Source organism: Corapipo altera, unplaced genomic scaffold (genome assembly GCF_003945725.1).
Source record: "Corapipo altera isolate COAL_440 unplaced genomic scaffold, ASM394572v1 0, whole genome shotgun sequence".
Lineage (NCBI taxonomy): Eukaryota > Metazoa > Chordata > Aves > Passeriformes > Pipridae > Corapipo > Corapipo altera.
The window spans coordinates 74,675,423-74,699,460 of NW_020884872.1; the positions used below are offsets into that span (position 1 = coordinate 74,675,423).

Below are 24,038 nucleotides of genomic sequence, written 5' to 3' on the forward strand. Positions count from 1 at the left end.
CCCAGGGTGTCAGGTTATACAGCTGGGTTTTGTGGGTTAAACCAATTGTTTGTCCATGTAATTGTATTTATGGTATTGTTTTTATTAAATTGTAACTCTGACTTATAATCTCTTTGGAGTTGGATTCATTTCTCCTGCCGGTTTACCTTTAAACCAGCACAGAAACCCAGCAGATTATTTCTGCAACAAACCTCAGTTTGGAAGTCTGCAAACTCTCATCCTGGTCATAGGAGATGACCATTGCCATGTGCTTAGAAATCAGTGCAAGAGAGCTTGCTTTCTACTCATGCCTTTCATTGTAAGTCAACTATAATGTTTAACAGTTTTCAGCCAAAGGAATCTTTCACGCCTTTATCGAAGAGGCCATTTCAACATTGCCTTGTTAGGTTACATGGAAGAGCATAGGAAACCAACTCCTATTTGTTTTAAATGAAATCAGAATCAGTACCCTTTTAAACAAATGTTTTTCCCAGCAGTGTCAAAGTTTGTGGATGTCATGGGACATGCTATATTTCTAAGTATTGGGGGGAACCCACGTGCGGTATTGGACATACTGGCCCCTTTTCTTGTTCCAGTTTCCTATATAACTGAGAATTATAGTTGGAAAAAACAGGGCTGGATGGCTCCTTACAGGTCACCTACTAATCCTTTTATGCAAGGAAAAATGAACTGTAACTATGCCATCCCTGAAACATGTTTATCCAATATGTTCTTAAGGATAATGGGGATGAGCAGGTCTCAGCTGATGTCTCACCTGCTCTGAGCTGGTTCTGAGTATCTTCCACAGGTTTCCTGCTGGCCCACCTTCAGTTTATTCACTCATGAGATGATTTTTGTATTTTTGAATGAATTTGACTTCTATTCATCCCATGCTTCTCTCTAGCTTTATCCTTTCCTAAGCAGTGCTTCATCTTCCTGTCTGTATGTTGTGTCTGTAAATGGGAATTATGGATGTATAGAAATATAAATATTATGCTAAGGAAAAACAGAAATATTTTTCTGATTCTGAGTTGTTGTGTTTTTTTTGGTTTGGGGGGGTTGTTTGTTTTTGTTTGTTTTTGTGTTTGTTTTTTTTTTCTTTTTTCTCTTTCTCTCTTCTTATTGTCTTTGTTGAAATGTGTTTCAACACAGGAGGTTGGGAAAAAAGGGCAGCACTTTTCATCTTGGTTTGGCTAACTCATAACAAGTTCCCAGCTGTACTAATTCAAAGCCATTATCATGCTTTTTGGGTTGCCTGGATAATACAAATTAGCTTGGTGCATTGTGACTGGATACATCAACTATCATGGCCTCCCATGGTAGGAGAAACACGGAAAGTGACTTACCTTTTTACTCAGATATAAGCCTGGTCCAGCCACTCTAATTTTGAAATAAGAAGCGAAAGTGTCACTTGGGGCTGGTTCAATAGATAAAGGATTTTAGCATTTGTAGCTAAAATTGAACATGGTCAACTTGCACCAGATTTATGAAGACATGCAAACCCAGAGAAAAAAGTATTATTTATAGGAGAGTATCACAGATGGAACAGGTTAACCATGGCCACATCTTTTTAAAATTCAGTAGCAGATCTACATTTTAAGGGGTAGTTCCATTCTGTTCTCTCTCAGCTTAATTTCAGCAGGGCTAAACTCCTGTTTTCAGACTGATTTGCACATATGGATTATCTAGCAGAACAGGCCTGAATAATCAGATTTCTGTAGCTGGTTGCCATAATTCATAGCATATTTGAAGCTGTAAAATCTTGCAGCAGAGGGAAAACAGAGAAGAAAAAATGGGAAGCAGGAAAAATTACGCCAAGGTCATTTCAAGATCGTTAAAGTCATGGAATGAAGATTCATTGATTTCCATAGCTTTTGGTTTGGGCCCATATGAGATAATTTATGAGAGCACCAGGGCATTGGGGTGAGTTTGTCTCTGCAGTTTATTACAGGGAGTGGGATTACAGCAAGAGTGAATTTAGTGGAGTTATCAATCTCTCAAAAAGCTCCTCAGCATGCTTCCCCTTCCCTCCTTCTATTTTGCTGTTCCTCCTTGGCACCTTGATTTTGTAGCATGTGGAGTAAGAGGCAGATGCCTTTCAGGTGAGACTGGGTTGTGGTATTGAAGACTCATCCGATTAATGTGCTATGGGAAAGGAGGGTAGGTCAGCGGAGGAGAGGTGACTTCAGGTAAAGTTTACTTACGGGTCCTCTGCTTGAGAGCTGCAGGCATCATCAACTTCTCCCAGTGTTCCTTGCACCTGTGAAAAAGTAGAAAAGAGAATTTCTCCAGGTCTTTTGGATACATGAGTATTGCTAATCCCTTGAGAAATCAAAGTCCCCAGATGCCTCTCCAGCTTCTTCTGCAAGACAGTAAAGACAAGACACAATTGACCAGCATTCAGGGTAGGACTCAGTTTGAAATTACGAAACCTCAGTGTAGGAGATTGAGAGCTGCAGCGCCAAGGATCCCACCGCAGGTAACAGCATCCCAGCTGAGATACCCCTGGGCTGGAGAGAGCTGCTCACTGTTCAGGCACTAGAGACTTGCATGCCTGGTTGGCTGACAGAACACAGTGTCGTTTAAGTTGCCTGGCCTCCAGCAGGCCATGGTCCCTTGTAGGTCATGGGGAATGCTGCCAGCCGTGAGTGGATGTCTTGGGTGTCTCATGGTATCCCAAAGAGCACTAAATCCTTGTGTATGAGCCAAAGAGTAGGCAAATATGTCAGGGTGAACTGAATTGTTCTCTGGGGTCTGCTGGCTGTGCTTCCTCAGAATTCAATCCAGTTGTCTGCATATAGGAGCCTAGTGCTGATCAAGATGTCCTTGAGTATCCAAGACAATCATTTGGGCTGATACACATGCTACAGGAACCCATAGGAGATTAATGACCCGTGTAGCAGCACTTGGGACCAGATATGTCAGATAGCACTTAACATCTAATCTGAATGGAGTTCTACATCTCTGCTGACTGCAGTGGGCCCTCAGTGCCCAAGTCACATGTAGACTTCTTTCAGCATATGCCTAAAGGTACATGTATACTCTGCAGCTGCTGCCTACTCTGGGTTAGCTACTCTTATCTCCTTTGCTAACCATACCTTGAGATAGAGGCATCAGCTGATAAACCCAAAAGGTATTTTCACTAATTAAACACTGTTATGACTGTAGAGTACATCCTTACATTTGACCAAATGAGGCCAAAATAATGGAATATAGACCAGAACTTTTAATCTCTGCTTGGGCAAAATAACGTTCAGAGTTGTTGGCAGTGCTGGTGAGGAGCATTATTTCACATGGAATAATTATTTAATACTGTTTAATCGTGCTGAGATATTGCAGTCATTTCCCAGGAATTAATCTCTAACCACAGAGAATGATAAATTGACTGATATCTATTGATTTGTTTATGACAGTAGTTAAAAAGCAGAAGTTATCGAAGCACTGTTTTGAGCAACATGACTTCACTCATTATAAATTTCATCTATCTTGCTGGGTTGATTTCCCTCTATGTTATTAACCCTGAAACTTGGCTTCTTCTAACAAAGAATTATTTCCAAATCCAGTGTTTCCATTATGCAGTTAATTCCATCTGTAACATGTGCTGGTTACAGCTGAAAAGTCAGTGTTGGCAACATGGTCTTATGGGAAGTGCCAAATATAGGAGATGAGGTACCCCAAAATGCTGACTTTTAGACAGCTGAAGTTATGTGACATGAATACCTCCGAAGTCTGAAATCTGTAGGAACATTTGCAACAGCTCTGGAGCCTTTTGACCTGTACTTAGAAAATTGCTGCATCTGCTGTGATTTTGAGTAAAGGCCTACTGTCATTTAAATTGAGGCTTCAGTAATAGGACTGATGTTTAAAATTGTCTTAATGAATTGAAAGAGCTGGAAAGACATTTAAAGTTCTATGTCGTTCTATCTGTGCACTGAGTGGTTTGGTTACTAATTTCTACATAGTATAGCAGGTTACTCAGCCTATTATCCTACTCATTTCATCTAGAGCAGAACTCAAGACTGACAAGTACCACTGTGCATAATATTAGCAATCACTACCACTCTTTCTGCAGTTGTCTTAACTTTGCTTCGTTGCTTGTAACAAGTCCTTGTATTCAAGGACTTTAAATGAAATTATCAAAGCTCTAAAAGTGCTAGTGGAGAGGTTTGTTTGGACTTCAGCACCTCTGGAGACTGTTTAACAGTGAAAACAGTTTGACAAAATGCAGAAAACCTGCAATTTTTTCTTATATCTCAACTCTCCTCTGAGCATGATTCCAACATTTATTTTCCATTTCAGTGGTGCAATGGATTGTATTTTAATCATTGTCTCTGATATTAGAGTGCGGTTTGAATCTCCTAAAAGGACCTTGATTTTCAGTCGTATAAGCCTACAGCTTCTCTTTGAAGGCACCAATAACCTTGATTTTCCACTTTGGGTTCCATTTTACAAATCCAGAGTTATTGTTTTAAATAATAAAAACTACATAACAAAACTACTAATAAATGGGCAATTGTTACCAACTGTGCCCTACATTTCATTATGGTTACAAAGAATTTGAGGAGCCATTGGAATGATCAAATACTCAAATGCAGATCTTGGCCAGTGTCCTTCAAAGCTGACAAATCACTTGAGACATCTCATTTCCTAAGTACACACCTTGAGTCCTTGACAAAAATTGTTGGATTTAACAAACTCCCAACTGCCAACTCCCAACCCCTAAAAATCAATTCCTTTCATTCAGTTGAACTAAAACTCCAGAAACATTGACCATTAAATGTACTGATCTTATGTTTAGGAGGAAAAAAGCATGCTCCTTCTTTCTCAAGCTATTTTTTCAATCAATCAGATTAATGAGAAATCTTGACTTAGATAGAGATTTTCTATACAAGTTTTCTTTTGACCTTGAATATTAAACTTGGCTCTCATAAGCAACACCAGTAAGAATTTAAATATACATACTTGGGATTTCAAGGTTTGTTTTTATATTTGTCCTCTTTATCTGACGCGAAGAAGCCGGTAATTGCAGAATTATTTCTCAGCTTCTTTTCAATGAATATGTAAAATTCTACCCATGGCAGAGAATGATTTCCCTTTTGATTGGTATGTTTGCAGTATTTTTTGCCCACTTTCCTCTCACATCTCAATTCTAGTGACAAAACCCATAGTTATGATCAATAACAAAAGTAATTCAGTTTTCCAAACGTCTGAAAGAAGTCTGATTATCTCAAAACAGAGGCAACAGGATGATTGTGTTTACAAACTGTGTGTTATTAAGATCAGAGAATAGAGTTGTGATATGAAGTTGATTAAGGCTGCTTGTGATACAATCTCATATCCAAAGCTTTTCTTTAATGAGATGAGGAAGAAACCCACCACCTATGACTCCAAAAACTATCTCTTACACGGAAGGGCATATAGCTTATTATTTAGCCTTGTTATTTTGATGTGCAAGTCTGAGAGCTCCATCAGACGCTGCTTCTTTTCAAGGCCTCTTTCTCTTTCCCTATTGCTGCTAGTAGCTGATGGGAACTTCACCTTTCCAATGGCAGGCTCAGTTTTGGTGAGAGAGCTTTTTTCTCCTTTGATTATAGGCCAGCCCCAGACAGCTCAGGACTTGGCCAGCTTGCTGCATATCTCAAAGCCTGTAGATAGGCACTACTCCTATAACACTGAAAGCTTCAGCATTCCCATTATATGCCATTCCCTTGCATACCTGAGGCAATGATGGGCCTATTTGGTGCAGAACAGCTTGCAGGAGAGAGCAGATGCGGCAATGTTCTTGCCCTCAGGTATGAATAGACTCTGCTGTCTCCTGAGTGAACAGAAATTGAAAGGGTTGATCAGATTTGGAAGATTTTGAGACACTTTATGGGTCAGAAGGCAAAAGCAGGCCACTATCTCTACTTGAAATTTCCTGCTTTATCCCACTGCCCTATAGCCCATCCTAGAATAAAAGTGACAATGCAGGAACAGTCAGTCACAAACAACTACTCACAGATTAGACTTCCATCAGAGAAGTCAAGAAGAATTTGTCTGATATTTGGAGTAGGAAGCTCTGTACCATCTGCAAATGAGATCCTGTATCCAGTTTCAGGTCAAGTTTCTCAAGATGGCCCTGAGGTCACCAGAACTAGCTTTTTAAAATGTGAACATTAATCCCAAATGCTTCACATTGAGATCAGAGTATGCACAATTGAGATTCAATGGAAGAGACATAAATATTAAGAGATTAGGAGATGACTTAGTGGATTTGTCTGCTGTTACTCAGAGTGCATCACTTAAGTGGACCTAAAGTTTCAGCTTACTTATGGAATTTGCATCGTGATGTGAATGAAGAGGTCACAGAAACTGTTTGTCAGACATTTCAATGAGCACATCCCTTGGAAGCACATGTTCAGGAATTGATTCATTGACTCACTGGATTAAATCATGTTTTAAGCATTAAACTGGCAGCTGCTAAGCAATTAAAGGATACGCCTAAGTGCTGATATAAAGAATATAGTCAACATTTTTTAAAAAAGGTACTTTGTGACAGGTTTCAGTCTCTTACACATCATGAATTATTAGCAACTTTGACAGCATAGCAAGGCTTTGATCAAGTCAGTCCAGGGCTTCAATGTTTCCCCAAAATGGCAGACAGGAATTCCTGGAGAAAAATTGGGCCTCCCTGCTTTGGGCCAAAGTCAGGAGGAGTGTAATTGCCATTCCCACATAATTTTCAACAATTTTCTATTTGTAAATAGAACTTTTCTTTTTTTTTTTTTTTAATTCCAAGGAGTCTGTACCACAAAGAGAGAATAAGTTGTTTATACAGATACCTTTTGTACAGGCTGATTGGGAGCCAGACACCAGGTGCCAAAGTCAGTGCAAAGCCTCCCACTGAGCCTGATGTCCTGCACTGGCGCACAACTACAAGCCCTAGCACTGTGTGGGGCGATGACAGCTTTGCTGTCAGGCACCCACCAGAGACACTGCTTCAGCTTTTTTGTTATCAGAAACTCTGGTTGTGGGGATGAACTTCCCCAGCTCAACACATCCTGACAGCATCTTGACAAGATACTGGGTCTGTCTGCATGTTTGGTTCAAAATATGTTTTTTCTACTGATTTTCACCATTTTTGTCAGTAATTGTGCCTCTTCCCTTCTCTCCCCTGACATTTCTTTGGTGAAATAAAAGGTTCTATAGTTGTCTGTTTGAAGAAAACCCCCTCCCTGCTTCTGAAGACAAGCAGACAGTACTTTTGGTATAAGTTTCCGGTGTTAAAGCTTAGTTTGAAGAAGCTTATGATTCACATATTTATAGTATAAATGCTATCTACCCACTGTTCACCACCTCTCGCTGTTATACAATCTCTCAAATCTGATAAACACTTCTAGGGCTTTGTCATATTCTCTTTGTTCGGGTACAAGAAGAGTCTTCTGCAGGATAACACATAATTGATATAGTTTGACTTTCATTGTACTGCAGGTTTAAGTCCCCATGGATTTAAATCCTAGTTTATAAGAGAAGTCTTCCATTTGGGAAAAAAGGGCTCAGTTCAGTACAAACTGCTCTCTAGTGACACTGAGAGGAAAATAAAGAAAACTATTTTAGTGAAAAACTAAAACTGGGAATTAGGAAAAAGGTTCATCATCAAGACTTTGAGGTAAAAAATAGAAAAATCTCACCTCTAGGCCAGCTACACAGATTGTTGCAGGAGAAAACACTTTAATGGCAGAAAGGCAGAGGGCTGTCAGAGAGGGAAATTATCCTGTTAGTAGATCCCTTCTGCCAAGTGAGGACTCTGCACTGGAGATACTCCTTTAGGAAGTCCTATAGGAAATTTCTCCCTGTGGATGGGAAGAGGCAAGTTAAAATGAAAGATGCTTTGTTTGCCAAGTGTTTAGATAACTGGGTTTGTGACGCCAGCTGGATGCAATAGTGGGAGATCTTACAGATCTCTACACAAACTTTTAGGGAGTATCTGCAGAATGGTCTCCCTTTTCCTATGACAGTCTTTGCTCCCAGTGCCCTGTGGTAGCATAGAAAGACTGACAATCAGTCTCAGGTTTTGATTTAAGAAATGAGGGAAAGAAATCATGGAGATTTCACACCAGTGGAAAGCTTTTGAAAATGTGGGTTCTACATTAGAAATGGTAGAAATGAAAACTGGCATTCAAATTGAAAAAAGCTGTATGGGAGATTATAATAAAGTGAGAAAGCCAAGAGCTATAGCGTCTGAAAGGCATGTCCTCTGGCATGAACAGAAAGAAAAATAAGAGCTTCAGATGAGTGTAGTGTAGAGACTGAGAACCCAGGAAAGAAACAGTGAAGAATAGTCTGGAAGAAAAATATTTCTATTTAAACAAGCTGCATGAGCATGTGACTATGCACAAACACACATAAAAAAAGGCACACACACACGCGCACACACACACACACACACAGAGGTAACTGTATCAAAGGGTGTGTGCTTCCACTGAAATACGAGAAGTCTAGAAGCTGAAATAGGGAACAGGTATGTTTGATTTTAAATTTGAAAGTTGCCATGGCAGACACCTCTGAACCAGAAAGGAAAACCATAATAATTGCAATATTGTAATAACTAGGAAAAAAATATTACCAAAAAAAATATTACCAAAAAAAGAAAAAAGAGTGGCTGCCCAGCTCTGATAGTGCTACTGTATGTTAAAGAAGACATGCAGTCTAATCAGATAAATAGTTTAAGTGATTGACTAAAAACACAAAGTCACCACTCATAAAAACTCCAGCTCTCAATAGCAAAAATGCAGTGTTAAGACTGTGCTATAGCCCAGGATGGATGGATAGAATGACTACAATGATGCAGAAAACCCAATAAGAATGAGATGTGTGAGTTGCTTTATATATATTTAGTACCTGCAGTATGATTGCAAGGCAATGCCTGGAATACATTTGTAGACTGCATCGTAGAGGAGCTATTCACAGAAAAGGCAGGTGGAGCAGCATCTCTCCACTGAATCTGGAGCTGAGCTCAGGCCTTGTTTTAAAATCTTACTGTCAAAGCCACAGTATTCAATTAAAAAAAACCAAACAACAAACAACCAAAATCAACAAACAACAATATAAATATGTATTTGAAAGGAAAGAGATGAAAGGGTGGAGTGTTCACAGGTGACATAAGAATTGCCTGAAAATACTGCAGATTTGAACAAATGCATGATCCCTCTCAACAGCATCTGTAGGAAGACCAACAAAAAACCCCACCATCAAACTGCTGTGGTTCAAGATTGAAGTAAGGCCATCCTTATCAAATTAGCATGGGAGTTAAGGCAATCTGGTTCATGTACTTGGGTTTTCAGAAGGCTTTCAGGAAGATCCAACACTAAAGACTTTTCAAAGGTAAGAAGGGTTAAAGAACACACTTGCTCATGGATTAATAACTCATTTAAAAATAGGTAAAAATGAAGACATGGATACAGAGATATTCAAAGACTTTTGAATCTTTGTGGGAGCTATTAAATCTTTTACTGGAAGTGAGAAAGTATCAGATAAGTATTTTGAGGAAGGTCATAGCTGTACTTTCATGTAATAGCATTTCCTTCTAGAGTGACGTGATAAATAAATATCTCTTAGTTGCATAAAAGCAGTAGTATGTCAGGACCTCACAGGATTTCATTCAATTTCTTCTTTTCCAGTTTTGGTCCTATTCAAGTCTTTCAGTGAAAGTGATTCTGTACTGTGAAGACCAGTATTTATTTTATTTATCTTTTTTTAATGTATTTGGCTAAAAAAGAAACTTTCCATAGAATCCATAGACTCACTTAGGTTTCAAAAGACCTTTAAGATCATCAAGTCCAATCATAAAACTAACACTGCAGAGTCCAGCACATGGTGCTGAGGTCTCATTGAAGATATCCTGATGCCACAGGGCCCATTGCATGCATGGACAAGCACTCATGCATGGACCTAGGCTGTTCTCCAGCTGCAGGAGGAGTGGCAGGAAGCCACTGATTTGGATATTTGAGACCCACTGGGCTCGGTGGTGGGATGCAGAAATACTGTTTGGGTCTCTTCCACAATTTGCAACAGGGGTTTCAAACTCTGCTTTGAGTCCAGAAAAGATGAGGGCAGGGACCAAATTTATTTCCTCAGTGTTGAGAAGAATGCAGTGGGAGGCAGAAAAGCTGAAGCTTCATTCACTTCCTCAGTGTGAGCTACAATGAATGCATACCAGTCATCTACCAATGAAAATGTTAAGAATTATTAAAAAAATCCCAGATACATGTTTTGTTATTAAAATAAACCCATGAAAAAATAAAGTAGGTTGTGATGAGAACTTTTAAAATGTGTTCTCTTATTTTGTGCAGCCTACATCACAGAGCTAAAAATTACACTTACGTTTCGGTGTTGCTGTGGTTACTGATACTATTCTTCTGAGTCTTCAGAGGAAATGAATTGATCATGTTAAGAAGGAGGCTGTATACAGGAGGTGACCTTGGACCTTCACAATGGTTTAATTTATATTGGTCTAATTTCAAACTTCCATGGCCTAAGCTACTCTAGCTGAAGCAGCTGTAGTTTAATTTTTCTGGTTTTGTACAGACAAGTTAAAACTCTAACACTAAAGGTTAAAAGTCTTGGCCTGAAATCACAGAAGACAGAATTTGTTGTTCATTTACTATTGCTTCCCAAAGCACTCCATGAGGTAAACACTTTGTTGAATGTCCGGATAGACTTTCCCATTTAATTTGATGAATTCTATGTATTTAAGAATAGAAAGATATGTTCTCCTTTTGTAATAAGGATGATCTGGCAACCAAAAAATTTGTTCTTTGAAGCCTTTTCTATCCCTTTTCTCCCAAACCCACACTGACTCCATGTGCTATTTGCTGTGAATCACAGCACCATGGGATAGGTCAGGTTGGGAGGGATCTTGGGAGGTCTATGCTCCAATCTCCTGCTCACAGTAGGTTGGCTCTGAGGTCAGACCTGGCTGCTCAGGGCTTCATCCAGCTTAGGCTTGAAAACTTCTTAGGATGAAGTGTTGGTTCCTGCCCCAAAACATTTGTGACTTCCACGTACAGGAGAGAAAAAGGCAGAAGAAAAGCCAAGTCACAGGAGGGGATTAGGACGATACCATTAGGCTGGTGACAGAGCCAGGAGCAAAGGTCTGATCTCCAGTACTCAGGTTAAGTCAGCAAAAGTCAACAAACTATTCCACAGACACAGACGTTACATAGTTCCCAATTTCTCCAGAAGCAGCACAGCTATGCAGCCCTTCACTGTGGGCAGGCCTCTCCCTGGGACATGCAGTCATGTGACGGTTATGACAATCTCATAGCTTTAGTGCCAAAACCCCTCAGGATCATTTAGTTTGTGGCTGTGCTGTGAGAAGCTGAGTACATTAAAGCAGACATGGTTCTGCATTAATCTTCCTACCTGGTTGTGCTGGATGAGGTGGCTTATGGCTGTTAGCATGTGATGGTGGAGCGATGCCCCAGGGGAGGAAAGATAAGAGCTGCTGCTGCCTTACGATAAAGCCTTTCAGCAATGAACTGCAAGTGGTTTGAGTACATGGATTATTTAAAATCAGGAGACATGCAGAACTGGCCCTGTTCTCAGTATGCTTGTGCTGTAAACACATTGTGCTGATGACACCCCTCTTAAGCTAACGCATTAGCTGTGTTCAGAGCCTACTTATGGCAGCTCAGAGCTAACTCACATCTTGTCCTGCGGTCTTACTTGCTAATGAGACCATTTGTTTCTTGGCTGGAGAAGGTGAAAGCATATGCAGTGATTTATGACTAACACAATATTGTAGGAACAGCTTAACTTTGTCTAAACCTAGTTTAGCTTAAATCAATTGGGTAGTTGTTTGAATTCACACACACAGTGCTTGTATTGTTTTCATTAGCTGTGTTTGGAAACCACTCTAGCTAAATCAGGGCATCCCCTGGTGTGATATAATGAGGTCTCTCCTCAGATGAGTTGCATTGATATAAAGAAGCTATACAGGAATGGTCAATGCAGCACAAAACTGTCTGTAAATAAGCCTTAAGGCACAACAGCTTTAGATGGCCTGCTCAGGCATTTGCACTAGTTTAATTAATTTGGTTTGTTAATTGAATTCCACTAAATTACAGAAAGTTTTGATTTTAGACAAAGCCTCAGGCCCTGATCTTCCGTTTGGACCTGGCAGTAGCACTGGCCGAACTGCTTTTGGTGAACGCTTCATTTGCAACAGCGCAGTGTTGGTCATCACCAGACTATTAGTGAGTATGACCCAATTTGCAAAATGGTTTCCCTGAAAAGCAGATTTGGGGCTGATGATGAGGTGGTCTCCTATTTATGGTCTCTGAGCTCACTACTATGGCAGAACTTGGGGTAAAATCCAAGTTCACTTTTAATTGTCTTTCCAAGTGGATGTGAACTGATAGCTCCTTGGCTAAGCAAAAAGGTTTTCTTCCTCCTCTACCTCGAGAGCCACGTGCCCTGTAATGCCATTCCTTGTAGAGCTGCTTTGCACAGCATCTTGGAATATCCTGGTTTGGCTGCTCCAAGACCAAGGAAAATTAGAGGGAAAGAATGGGAAAGCAAGAGGAACACATTGGCTGAAGTCAGGAAAGAGCCTTGTCAGTGCCTCATCTGGGAACTGTGTTAGTTAGGTTGCTGTGCCTTGTCTGAGCAAAAGCTCTGGACTGTGCTGGCTCCTCCTCAGACATGGGGTGACACTTTAATCTGGACTGGAAAATACTTAAAAGAGGTTTTCTCTTGAAAGTACTGTGAAGATTTGATATGGAGATTGAACCCCACGTTCTAACTCACTGGGTCATTGTGTTTCCACCTCTGTTTTCTTGTGGCATGTTAAAAATAAACAATCAAACGAAAAAGCAACCAAATACCTAGGAGTTTAGGATAAGACAATAAGTCACTGTAAGTGGGATGGGGATGTGGTATAGAGGATAATAGTTATTTATGGGAATTGGATACTTTTAAAATGCAAGAAAGTACCTTCACTCCATGTAAAAGCATACAAATATAATGTAACTTGATTAAGCTTTCTGTGAACAGTACATATTTCCTTAGAGTGCCAAATAAGAGCAAAAAGAGATGATCCAATGAGTAAACTGCAGCATTTCCTTGGAAATGACTCCCTAATTCCTGCTCTGGGAGATTTCACTGGCAGCAATGATAGCACATCTTCCGAGGGTCTAGAAATTACCTGTGCCTCATGGAAGTACCAATTTGGGTTACTAACCCTTTCATTTTCCTCCTCAGGTGTGCTGTCTGACTATGTGAGGCCTTCCTAGGGCGGCACATCTCTTGGGATGCCTCGTGGTGCTGGCACAGCCACTTGCCATGGAAAAAGAAATGGAATACATCCCAGGAAACACACTCCCTCCAAACAGCCTGGTTCAGAGAGAAGGGAGCAGAGGGCCTTAATTTGGGCAGGGTTGTGTTATGTCTTAGCATGCCTGTTTGGTGTGAAGTGGGAAATACCTGACATGAAGTGGCTGATAAGAATATTTCATGTGCTTGCAGCTCCAAGATGCTGTCAGGATGACGTGAAACCCTTTCCTTACCCTGGAGCAAAACCCTGTATGAGGAGGGAGAGCCCTTCATTTCACTTATCAAGGGAGAGATTGAATAAGATGCCAGGAGGTACGTAGCAAACGGACAAGTTGGTTATTTCCTGGAGCTGCAGGTACTGGCTTCCCCTGGGTCAAGGGCTGGACTCTACAGAGGGCTGAGCTCTGCACTCTCCAAGGCGTTTTTGGTCTGCCAGCTTTGGGACTGATTCCTGGGTGAGGAAATACATCAGCACTTCCTTGGAAATTTTGCTCATCTGGTTGGTTTTTTGTGTGATTTTCCTCTCTGCAAGGATGCGTGCACCTGGCTGCGTCCGTAAGCTGTTGCATGGGACTGGTGTTGCTGCTGGGGCATCCCGGGACTCCTTGGCCTGCAATGACATTTCTGCAGTGGTCCCTGTGACTGGAGAGATCTCATGGGTGGGTGTCCATCTAGGGATCTCCAGGCAGAGGGCTGGCGAGGTGGATCCACGTGCGGATCTGGGCGCTGCTCCCGCAGCACAGCGGCGGGTCCCCTGTGCGCATGCAGGGTATTTTCCAGGAAGAAAAAAAAAAGCAGAGCTGGAGTCTAACAGGGCGTTTTAGGCCTTTAGGACGGCACCGTCTAGCGGGCTGTGTGAGTACTGCTGACAACCGGAGGAGCTCCTGTCCCGGTGTATCCTTTCATATAGGCTGCCTTTTTTTTTTTTTTTTGGTCCTTTTTTTTTAACTCTTTGTGGCTCTCTAGTGCTACTCCCTACTCACCTCATCCTCAGACAGTGTTTTGCTCAGGTTTTTAAGCTCTCTTTATTCCCCAGAAAGCATGGAGAAGAGAGAAGATGGAGAGGGAGAAAGGGAGGGAAAGGGAAAGGAGATGAAATTGTTGAGATGTGCCAATGCAGATGCTGCAGATGGAGGGAAGGAAGAGTGCTGAAGTCCATAGACCTATGCAGTGCTTCTGTGCCTGCAGAGACATCAGGCAAGATGTGGAATAGTAATTTCAGGGTCAGAGGACGGAAGAGACAAGAATTATTCACTGAAAAATCAAACTTGGAAAGCCCTGAGCCACCTAATGCTATTTTGAAGTTGTCTCTGCTTTGAGTGGACACTGGACTACATGACTAGCAGAGATGCACTGCAGTCTAAATTATTTTGTGATTCTAGTTTTGCTCTATGTCTGCATTTTAAAACAACAAAATTCACCCTCGATGATGTATGGTTTTTGGGAATCATATTACTGGCATTAGCCTCAAAAAACTGACCAGCTGCTTCTCTGAAGTACTGACACATCTGTCTGCAGCATGGGCACATTTCAAATGTTACATCTTCCTTCCTTAGAATTACAGGACATTTTCTGACAGCTTTGGAAAAAGAAGACTACACTGCAGGGTCCGGCTGTCAAATTATGGTTTTGAACACTGACTGCATTCCTGAAACCATATTTTAAGAAGCAGAAAAACATATTTGCTGATCATAAAATGACCCCACCTAGGGCAGAAATGAAACAGTTTAAATTAAATTGATATTTCCTGGCTCTGCAGAGTTCATAGCAGTAGTGCTATTCCATATAAGGAAGATTTCTAGAAAGACAGCAAGTACATGTTGCAGGGACATTTAAAGTGAGTAATAGTTAAATTTCTGAAGAAAAGACGCAAGGTTGGTTAATGTCTTCTGTTAACACAAGTAGTAGGTAGAGGAAAGTCTTAGTTAATTTTTGAGATTTGGACTTGAGAGCACAAAGTGCTCCCTGCTGGAGAAGTAACACTGCCAGTGATTTTGCCCCCTCACAAGAGTTCAGGGTTACAAATGGTTCTTTGAGAGTGCAGTGACTGAACAGTGATCAGTGCAAGCAGATGAGAGTGAATTGCAACAGAACTGGGCCATGTTGTGCAGACCAGGGCACCCTGCTCAGTCCCACTCTCCTCCCCTGTGCCCACAGGGGGGCTGGGGTTTACCTCTCCCCTCACATTTCACAGAATGATTTGGAATAGCTGCATATGCTTAAGTTTATAGAGGTATGAGAAACAGAAACGGTTGTGATTATTTTGCATAACAAAGATATATGAGGCAGGGAGAGGGAAAAGAAACCCAGAGAGAAAGACCACATCTGTAGCTGTCTGCAGCATTACACAGCCATGGCACTCCCTATTCACTGAAAGCACATTTGCCCTTCAGTAGTTTCCACATTATTAATGCTTAGGAAGAAAAAGGTGAGCTCTGCAGAGATCTGTGTGATGTCAGGCATGGCAGATGTCCAGTTCTGAAGCCTACACTTTTTTCTTTTAAGAAAGAAATCCCCTCAGAAGCAATATAAAGAAAAGGATTTGTGTTACCCTGTGCCTTCTAATATAACCATGAAGCAGAGAAATTTTAGATATTTATGCTCTTATTCTACAGGCACTTGCTGAATATTTATTATAGTAACATCTCTCATGCCTTACTGTCTGTTCATAAACAGCTCAATACCAGTCATTTGAGCATTCATTGCTTTAAACTGAAGCCAATAGCTGCTGAAAGAAAGTGCTTATTCCACACAAGTTCCCCACATCTTCTGCAGAAAAGATGATTAGGGGAAAACTGTAACTCTAGAATATGATAATGATGACCTGCCTTTGGGAATGAGCCACAATTAATTACCTGCCTTGGAGTGATATGAGTCTTGATGACAGGTTTCAGGCAAGCCGGCTCCCAGGTGCAGATCTCCATTACCTTGTAAGAGGGGAAGAACCTGTGCAGTTAACTCAGCATTTCACAGCTGTGGGTCCTGAATCTCCGATGGTCTGTGTGGTGTCAGCAAGTGCTCTGAGTTAAGAACCAGAACTTACCATGTTTGCTTGTAGGTGAGGAAGGAAACCAAATGAGTGGTGGCGAGTCACAAGTGGTGTTCCCTAGTGCTCAGTACTGGGGCCAGTCCTTTTTAATATCTTTATAGATGATCTAGACTAGAGAATTGTGCCAAGGGAGGTTCAGACTGGATATTAGGAAAAATTTCTTCATTCAAAGAGTGGTTAAGCATTGGAACAGGCTTCCCAGTGAAGTGGTTGTGTCTCCACTGCTGGAAATGTTCAAAAAGCTAGTGGATGTGGCACTTTGTGATGTGGTGTGGTGGGCATAGTGGTATTTGGTCAAAGGTTAGCCTTGATCATCCTGGCGGTCTTTTCCAATCTTAATGATTCTGTGATTCTATAAACATTAGTAAATAAACAGTCAAAGCAAAAGATTTATTTTTCTTAATTTTTTACTGAAAGTGAGAACTACACAAGGAGGTCCATTATTTTTTTTCCCAAAAGTGGCAGTTGGCCTTGGTGGAAAAAATAACTTCATGATCACTCCTTTTCTTGGGCTTCACAGTTTCGTGAACAAGCTTCATTAAGTCATTCTCAGTCAGATCTGCAGGATGGGGGATGCCAGTGAAGACACCCAGACCAGGGAGCATGTGCTTAGAGCTGAAACCTAGCTGAATACTTGCCCTGAGTTCCTGCTGATTTCTGGGGAGGCAGCGCCTGAATTTTGGAGCTGAACACACCCTGCTCTTGTTCCTGCTGGCAGTTCTCTCAGGATGCTCATCCTGATTATTCCATCAGAGCTGTGACCTGCATTAATATGGGATCTACAGTGAAAAAAATTCATCATCTATCTTGGCCAAATTTCTGTATTTTCAGAATGCATTTGACTTTTTTGGGGGGGTCATTTTACTGGTTTTGCTTGTGTTTTCTTTTCAACACAGGATGGGGAGAGGAGGTGTAGGAGATAAGGTCAATGAATCCACATCAAGACTATGACTGTTTTTGACTGTCTATTCAGACAGACTATTCACTGTTTCTCGGCTTTATTTTCTCAAGAAGTGAGGTTTATGAGATTGACATTGCGGTCTCCCTCTGTTCTTCTCCCACTGGTTTCAACCACACTGGACAGGAAAGTAAATATATCAAATAATCAAATAATCTGAAATGTCAGAACATTTATTGTGGAAATAGCTGGAGAAGCTTGGTTTCTCATGGAGGGAAAAAACAAGGAGGTCTTGTCTAATCAGACACCAAAGAGGGAAATACTGGATGCTGGGACACGCTGGTTCTCCTGCTCACACAGCAGTGAGAGTCAGTGTGAGTCAATCCAGCAGTGGGAAAACACAACTCAGACAATCTCCAGTCACTTGCCAGTGGGGCACTGTTCTGAGCACCAACTTCTGGTCTCTGCTGCCATTTGTGGATAGGTGCTTTGGGCAGTAGGCGTTTAGAGGAAGGTCTGGCCCCACTGCTTGAGCAGGGATGGTCAATGACTGGACCAACAATGCCGTCAGCATCTAGTGGAAGAGACTGCTGGACCCTCACAAGGTGGCTGGATGGTGCAGACTTGATCCAGACACCTCCCTGTGGATGTGGTCCATGGTGGTGACATGGCACAAATGTTGGCTATACTCATTTTTTTAGAAGGGGGATGGAGGCAATGGGGCAAAGCGTCTTTCCGTACTCCAGAGGGGATCATTGTCCAGTGAGACTCAGAATGTGCCATTGCAGAAAGGGAAATAGTGCACCAAGCTCTTAATCCTATCACCCTGTACAGAAAAAGTGGATAGGGTTTAAATATGATGCTCACCTTCTTTTTCCCCAAGCCGGTTGCAGAACTGAGACAGATGGGTACAGTCTGTATTGACAGGGGCACTTGCTTTCTAAGAAGGAGTTTTGTTCATCTATCCATCTGCTTTGTATCCATGCAACAGTGATATGGAGCAGCTTTTGCATATTTATACCCTTGTTCAGCCTGCGGCATTATGAGAGCCAAATGACACGATCACAGGGACATTTGCCCACTTAGAAACACTCCAGCAACCATAGAAGAATAAATGTGAACTGAATGTTATAATTTAATTTTTGTTAATCAATAGTAGAGCTTGGCAAATTCTGCAAAGAGGTATTCATTGGTGCTAGCTCAAACAAAAATTGTTCTTTTGCTTTGGTATTCACTCCCCTTTTTAGTGGCCACTTAGAATATGAATACAAATTATTTGTGCTCAGCTGGATATGAGTGGTGCAGAGAGGCCGTTCCCCATAACGGAGGGTAGCCTTGTGGTCTAAGTGCCATGACCCAGGAGTAGGGGACACCTACCTACTGCTGTTGCAAACTTTCTTTGTAACCTTGAGCAAGTAATTTCAGGGAAGCATTTTGGAGCATGTATTGGATCAGGCACTTGACCATCAGAACATGGATGCTAGATCTTTTGAGAAATTTTGCCCTACATGTATCCAAACAGCTTCAATTCCCTATTTGCAAAATTTGGATAATCACATTTCCTTGTCGTCTGCAATTTGTCTTGTCTCTTTATACCATAGACTGTTGCAGGCGGGGGCTGTCCCTACCTGTGTGCTACCGGGGCTCACAGAGCAACTCTGAGATCTCTGGAGCCACTGTTACAGAAATAAATGAGCAGAATGAAAAACCTTTCCAAGGTTCCTGAATTGGCCATCTTCAAATTCCTTTGTTTTTCTTCTAGCCACATGTCATTTGGGGCAGGGAGCATGGGAGCATGCAGGGGCCAAATCTGTGTGAACCCTCTTGGTTCCTCCTGGGCTGCAGCATCTCTGGCATTACCTCCAGGCTATGCATTCACAATGGGTATAAGGTCTGAGAAGTCTAGAAAGATTGAAGCACCTGGCACAGAAGTTTTTTGCACCACTTTGATACAAGAAGTGATTCAAACACCATATTGAAGAAGAAAGTACAAGACCAGGCCTAAGACAGGACAGCCTTTGGCAGGGTGAGAGCAGCTGTGAGCAGCTTACTGACAGTGCAGTTACAACCAGGGATAATATCAGGGCTTTTGAAAGCCTCCCATGAATTGACAAATTAAAATGACTTCTGTGGATAGTTCCCAGACACACGAAAGTATGAATCTGCTAACATATTGGCCACTATTGTGTAAATGAACACCATGGCTCACTGGATAGTGTCCTTTCTTTATGTTACAGCAGGATGTGTATAACACACCTTTGTATATGCTCAAATATGTGCCCGTATACATGCTTAAAGAGATTATGCTGGATAGAGGCAAAGCAAACACCGTGTGTAGAGGCAGAAATGGCATATTTTTTGGAAACTTCTAAAAAAAAAATCCAGAATTATCTCCTAATTCAAACAAAATATGTAACTCCTCCTTTTCTCTGTAGGTTCAAAGACCAGTGCAAGTCAGGGCTGAATCGTGGTGTAAGGGTTTCCCCCAGCAACGCACTCTCAGACCAGTTCTAGAGTGCTGTGAAGGGCAGGGGACCCAGGCTTCAATGAGAGTGACCTCAGCCTGTCTGTCACTTCTGCTGGCTGCTGTTACTAGCCCTCTGGCTCACCCTGTTTGGGCAGCACTTGACGCATGCAAAGACAGACTGTGAGCAGGACATACACAACTCTGCACCATTCCATATTGGGGTACCCCCAAACCTTGTAGCTGGTAGTGATACCATGTCAACACTCTGCCTCTGCCTACCATGTCACCTTTGTGACGGGTTTGTGTGGCAAGGTTTTGCAGTGGGGAGCCTACAGGGTTGGCTTCTGTGAGAAGCTACCAGAAGCTTCCCTCATATCAAACAGAGCCAATGCGAGACATACCCAAGGGTGAGCCCATCAGCAATAGTAGTAGTGCCTCTGGATTAATGTATCTAAGAAGGGAGAAAAAAACTCTGCAACTGCAGCTGAAGAGACAAGTGAGAAAATGTGAGAGAAACATCCCTGCAGATACCAAGGTCTATGAAGAAGAAGGGGGAGGAGGTGTTCCAGGTGCCAGAGCAGACATTTGCCTGCAGCCCATGATGCAGACCATGTTAAGTCAGCTGTGCCTCTGAAGTCCTTGGAGGTCCATGGTGGAGCAGATATTCACCTGCAGCCTGCGGAGGATCCCACGTTGGAGCAGATGGATGCCTGAAGTATGCTGTGACTCCATGGGAAATCCACACTTGAGCAGACTGCTGGCAGCACCTGTGGTCCTGTGGATAGAGGAGCCCATGCTGGAGCAGGTTTGCTTGATATCCATCAGTTCCATTTTTTCCACTGGTAAAGAAGCCTTAGTGGCAATGTTGGTGCACTACTGTGCTCCTTCTGACATGCCTCTTCCAGCCCCAGTGTCCCCAGAACTGGAGGTTTTGTAGTTCTCTGAACTCTAAGCCTAATGCTAACTGTAACCTTAGTGGCATCTTGGATTTTGGAGGTGAGCTTCCCAGCATCATGACTGGCCCAGATTAGAAAGGTGTGGAGACAGCAATGTTGGTGCAGTGACATGTTCCACTTGAAATGCCTTTTCCAGCTCCAGTGAATGCATTTTCCCAAAGCTTGAACTAAGATTGATGACATATCTTCTTTGGGATTATTCAATTTGTTGTGATCAGCACTTCAATTGTTGGTTGCCCCTAATAAAGTATGGATGTGTCTGGGTAGGAGTAGCTGGAGGTTTTGAGCTGGTGGGCATCCCTACAGGCAGAATCAGGTATTTTTTTGGGGTCAGGCTTTACAGCTTGTTCCTTTTCCAGTTCTTGTGGTTTACTTAATTCGGGTTGTTCTTAAAAGGCAATAAAGGTTGCTCCTCTGCCAGCATTTATGTTTTTTCCTTCAGTCCTCTGCTCCATGATCTGCTGGAATTCCCTCTTCTGTCTTCATCTCCAATACTCTAGCAAAATTTCTGGCCTTTGCCTCACTGTTTTTCTCCATTAACCTTCTTTTCTATGGAGCAAATCATTAGTGGCATTGCTACTACCTGGACTGTTTCACAGAGCCTTTTCTTTCTCTTTACATTTTCTATCTATCTATCTATCTATCTATCTATCTATCTATCTATCTATCTATCTATGTTTGGTAAAATTTCTCTGCCTGAATGACTTTACTCTCAAGCTAGAGCTGAGTCAAACACTGTTGATTTACAGATTCAGTAATTGCCCTAGCAGTTGGTACCAATCCATCCATCCTTGCAGGTTTAATTTTGAATCTCAGCATTAGGTTGCTGTATTGGTTCCTTCTGCATGAAATCTGCATTCAGTACCTGCTTTCTCGATTAAAAAAAAACCCCTCTGGTCCTTCCTCAGCTTTCTCTTCTTCCAAACTGAACAACTGCAACATGGTTAGGGAGAGCAGCAGTTCCTCTGCAGTTCTCTGCAGCAGACTCTGGTATTCTCCCACAGCTTCTTCCCCCAGTGCTGCTGACACTGGGATGAGGTTTGACAGCACTGTGGTGGGGTTATGATCACTCACAGCTGTTCCTGCTGTTCCTGGGGCTCCTGTGAGTCCCACCACCCCTGTACAGCAGTACCCACACAGGGTACTTGCAGCCATCACACAGCTCTGGCTCGCTCCAGGCTCTGACTCAGATCTGGGTCAAACTGCTGCTGCATCTCTTCATCAGTGGCTCTGTGCCAGCGGTGACTGCGGACATGTGGAGGGCAGAGGTACAGCCCTTTGCCAAGGAGAGGTCAGAGAAGAAGGAAGAACTTGGTGGCTGCATATGAACCAGCCTGGGATCAGGCCACTTAGCTCCCTCCCCTGCCCAGGGATCAATACCCCCCTGGAATCCATCTTGGAGAACTGCAGCCACAGCCTGCACAGCTCTTCCAAAGACTTAGTCATCCTCTGGCAAACCAAAGCTTCAGCTCCATGCTGCTGAGTCTCTCTTGCTATTGTCCTCAGAGTTCTTGCCAAACTGGATCCAGATCTCAAGTTTCTGCTGTGTATTTGCTCTTGTAAGCCATCTATCGCATCCTGCCTGGGCTTACTCCCTCATCGGTGTGGATGAGGACCTCTGCTGCAGAGGTATATGTGTTTCTGCTTCAATTCCTTCAGCAATTCAGTCTCTTAAAAGTCCATCTTTCCCTTTTCTAGACCTACGATTTTCTGCCCAAGCCTTCCCTTTACCACTTTTAGTAGTCAATGTAGCTGCAACTTTCTTTCCACAAAGCCCACTGCCAACAACCTAAATAAGTCCTGACTTTAGTGCTCTCCTGGCAAACTGTAAATCCTTTTTCTGCTTCCCCTGGAGTACTTTCGCCCATGCAGTTCACCAGCTGCTGTGGTTAGGCTCCTACTGCATGACTCGGATGCTAAACTTTGCTGTGGATGGAAAGTCTGTCTTTCCCCCTGTGAGCAACCTTGTTTGTATCTGGTTTGTGGTGCTTAGTACAGAAGTCCCAGTGAGATCCGAGCCTCACCCTGGTGTCACTCTGTTTGGGCACCCTTCAGCACTTGCAAGGAGGTGCTCCAAGTGGGACACATGCAGTTCTGAAGCACAAAGCTTCTATTTACTAGAGAACACAGACAGGATAGCTGGGGCTAAAAGAGCTACCCATTTGAGCACAGGGAGCTCCTAACTCCCATACAGCACCCAGTACCTTTGCTGCTGCACAGGCATCACTTCAGGGGGAAAGTTGGTCTCTGCAGACCCATGGCACATCCTTGATGGAGCTGAGTTTCCTTATTTTACCTCCCTGCTTGCTTCTTGAGTGTTTTATACCTTTCCATAAGGCTTTTCTCTCAAAGCCTTGTAGTGATGTCACCTCAACAACCCTATGTGCCTGTAGTGTCACCTTTGTGGCCTTTGTTGGCTCTGTTCTGCAGATGTCCCAAGGCTTCCTGATAACTATAACATCCACTGCAGCCTAAGCCACAGCCATGAGGGTTGTACCAGAGCTGGGCTCTGGGGCTTTGGGTGTAGATGGTCAGCCTCAAGGAGTTAAGAAGATGATGACTGGGTTTGTAGACAGAGGTTTATATTCCTAGCTGCTGCTGGAGATGGTTCAGCAGCTGCAGGAAAGGGAACTCTGGTGACCACTCTGATTAGCTCATGCAAACAAATGGGTGCTGCTGGTACCAGGTCTCCAGGACCACATCATCTTCATCCTGACTTCAACAACAAGACTTTTGGGATAGGTGCTGTGTCCACCATGCAACCTGTCACACATTGAGCAGAGACCTACACTAGTGACCACTAGGAATGTCATTAAGACTTTTCTCTCCTCCACAGAAAAGAAAGGTTTCTTCTCAGCAAAAAACTGGCAGAAACTGGTGTGCATCAGCAGGATGTTTGAGCAGCAGTGATTATAGGAGTGTAGTAAATAACAGGACTGAGCTGCAATGGTGCAGAGAGAACTGGAAGTTGTGTATTTTGTCTCTGTATGTAGGCTGGCACATCGCTTTTGTAGCTCATCAGTATGATTTACCTTCTCCTCCTACCATCTCCCTTTATTAAGTTAAATCAATCATCCCAGTGCTCTGTGATTTATGGCTTTATGTTTTGCTGGGAACACGTCACAAAGCAAAAAGTGGAAGTTTTGATGTATTAGTAAAACTAAATTTTTCTGTCTAGGGTGAGATTTGAGGAACTTAGTTTCCTCTTGGGAGAATTCTGACAGATTATATAAATTTCCATCCTACCTTCTTCTTCCTCCTCCTCAATCCACACCTAGTCACAAAGAAAGGCCTTGAAATAGGTGGTGGGCAAGGTTCAGCCATTTGCCAATCTGTCAGCTTGTCCTGGCACACCTTGACCTACATCCTGCAATA

The 24,038-nt window shown here is 42.5% G+C and overlaps 1 long non-coding RNA gene across 1 annotated transcript in view; it reads right to left on the reverse strand.

Annotated features, from left to right (window-relative positions):
* Positions 1-2,025: 2,025 nt before the first annotated feature.
* The window catches only part of LOC113951800, a 31,291-nt gene continuing 9,278 nt past the window's right edge, over positions 2,026-24,038 (reverse strand). Inside the window, exon 3 of the long non-coding RNA XR_003529274.1 lies at positions 2,026-2,239. This is a non-coding gene — a long non-coding RNA (uncharacterized LOC113951800). The remainder of the gene's footprint in view (positions 2,240-24,038) is intronic.